The following is a 2,997-nucleotide window of genomic DNA, read 5'->3' as shown; positions in this document are numbered from 1 at the left end:
ATTGTTCAATTTTATTTGGCTTCAAACACCATAAAAAATACATGTTCATGCCATTGCTGATTTATGGGAGAATTCCGTGTACACAGTATCTGCCGAAATACCTGCAGTACCATCCTGAATGTGGTTCGCAGGTTCATCTGTTGCTCACAAATGCAACCAGATATCAGGGAACAGTGTGTGGGATATAGGTAAAGTAGTGTTATTTCTGCAATTATAATTACTTATACAAAGTAAATGAACTCACACCAGTGTGTAATTGTTTCAGCCAAGAGCTGAGTCAACAAGAATGGAAACTACATGGAGGAAATACATAATTAGATTAGATTAGATTACTTTACAGTGTGGAAACAGGCCCTTCGGCCCAACATAATTGTTTTGTATTAGCTAAAATTGTATGCAAGAATGAAACGTGACTGCAAAACAATGGTAGATATTACAGACGAATAGATAAGATGCTGCGAGGGGAGCGAATTATGCTAGATACGCCTGTACAAACAGTAGGTATAAACATCTGTTTCCCACTTTTACAGAAACACTGGAACAAACCCCAATTAAAAGGGTCATAAGGATCAGTCTGGTAGGGGAAGGCACAAATGGAGGGAGTAGATAATGATGAAGAAAGGATATGCCTAACAATGACCCACAGCGGGATGAGGTCAAACGGCCTTGTGAGACCAGAATTAAGCATTTTCTCACAGACAAGGCCGGATAAGGCAAGAGATAAACAGGAGTAATGGGTGCTGGTCTTAGGGAAGTGGAAGATGCAAACTGGGAGGAGCAATAGGATATAAAAAAAAACAAAATTACATAAATATTGTGTATTAGTTAAATTCAGTGTGTATGTCCCTGCCTTGTCGACAGTGGACATCACACCCTCTTGCAAGAGTCAAATAAAGGGCACTACGGATTCAGATTTTGTCTTGGACTGAAACTATTGAAGTGTGTGAGCTTTGTTTCTCACAAGTGAACATCGTACATACCTACCCCTCCACCCTTCCCTTCTGTACTTTTCACTTTGTGAAATCTGTGTTGTCAATAATTAGTTAAAAGAAAGATTTTTAAAAACTTTCTTAATTCATGTTGCTGATCTTAACTGAGTAAAGGTATGTTGCTGTCAGCATTTCTGGGGAACAGGTCTGCATTTTTTTTCATGTAAGTTTACAATGCTATTAAGTCAAAAATTGTCAAAATGTCCTGAGAAACAACGTTTAGAAATGGGTCTATTAGCTCCTCAGGGCTGTACCAACTGTTTGAATATTGATAAGTTCTGCCCCTACTTTTTCCCCATCAGCCAGGACCTACAGTATTGGAGATCATATCTATGTTGATAATGGATTAGACCCTACACAATATTCCCGAATGTTTACTTCAAGTGCTATCACCTGCAGGGTTATGGACAACATGCTATAAAGTGGGTGTTGGCTGGCAGGTTCTGTTTTCAAGTGATACAGGTATGATGGGCGAAGTGATCTCTCTCTGACGTGAAAACTTCATTTTTCCGAAATTCATCTTTCCTACTTTGTCTCTTTCAGAGGCTCTAATTCGCATGATTCATACCGGAAATATTCCAAGCATTCGGTTCAATGATATCAATAAAATCCACCTGACTCTCTGGACAACATCACAATTTGCTGTAATATGAAACTCGCAACCACTGTGAACCATCGCCTGATGGTTCAGAATTTAACAAGGACCTAGCAAGGTTCGTGGAGTGGACCGACGAGGTGATACATGAAAATTAACAAAGGCATTTCTGAAATGATTAATTTAGCTAGGAAGAATGTAGAGACACAAATTCACATCTCTGTTTGCATTTCAATATACTATAAATTACTTTTCTATTACATCCTAAAATACTTGTGTCTTTGTTCATATTTAATACACTATATCTTGTTCCGGGGTTAAGATAGTTTCTTTATTAATTTCACTCAATACTGTATGCTGTATATTTGCCTCAGTATTAACCAAACTCGGTTTGGTGCCAGCTTATATCACTTGTGCTGCTTTTTCAGGAAGTGAATCTCTCCACCTGTAATGTCAAAATAATCCATTCATGCTTAGATCAAAATAAATTCTGTTAATATCATCCCAAATTCAGTCTCGGTTATTTTGTATTTATTCGTTGGAATTGAACAGGAATATGATCGTCTGTTCTTGGTGGAGTGGGAGAGGGATTTAAAGTGTTCAGCCATGGGGCCGTGGGGTTGGTTGGCACGGGTTTCCCAGAGATGTTCTCTGAAATGATCTGCAAGTTAGTGTCCTGTCTCACTGATGTAGAGGAGACCACATCAGGTGGAACAGACATAGTCGATGACATTTGTGGAAGTATAGATAGGTTTCTGTGGGATGTGGAAGGATTATTTGGGACCTTGTCGGAGGTGAGGGGGAGGTGTGGGTGCAGGTTTTTCATTTCCTGTGGTGGCAGGAAAAGGTGACAGGGATGGAGATTGATCTGGGGGGGGGGGGCATGGACCTGCCGAGGGAGGGAATGGTGTCTCCGGAATGCGGATAGGTGTAGAGAGGGAAATATACCCCGAGTGATGGGGTCTGTTTACAGGTGGTGGAAGCAGCGGAGGATGATATGATGTATGCGAGATTGGTGCGGTGGAAAATGAGGACCAGGAGGGATCCCTGTTGCAATTGGAGAGATGGGTTCAAGGGCATTGTCGACCACGTGGGAGGGGAAATTGTAGTCTTTAAAAAAAAGGATCTTGGATGTTTTATGGTGGAACTAATCCTTCTGGGAGCAGATGCGAGTGGAGGCAGAGGAATTGAGAATAAGGGATGGCATTTTTACAGGAGGTCGGGTGGGAGGAGATGTAGTCCAGGTAGCTGTGAGAGTCAGTAGGCTTGTAGTAAATGTTTAGTTGGTCACTGGAGATAGAGGTGGAGAGGTCTAGGAAAGGGAGGGAGGTGTTCGAGATGGTCCCTGTGAAGTTTAGGTCAGGGTGGAAGGTTTTAGTCAGTGTGATGAACTGTTCAACCTCCTAGTGGTTG

Source organism: Chiloscyllium plagiosum, unplaced genomic scaffold (genome assembly GCF_004010195.1).
Source record: "Chiloscyllium plagiosum isolate BGI_BamShark_2017 unplaced genomic scaffold, ASM401019v2 scaf_78999, whole genome shotgun sequence".
Classification (NCBI taxonomy): Eukaryota; Metazoa; Chordata; class Chondrichthyes; order Orectolobiformes; family Hemiscylliidae; genus Chiloscyllium; species Chiloscyllium plagiosum.
This window is presented reverse-complemented; position numbering follows the sequence as displayed.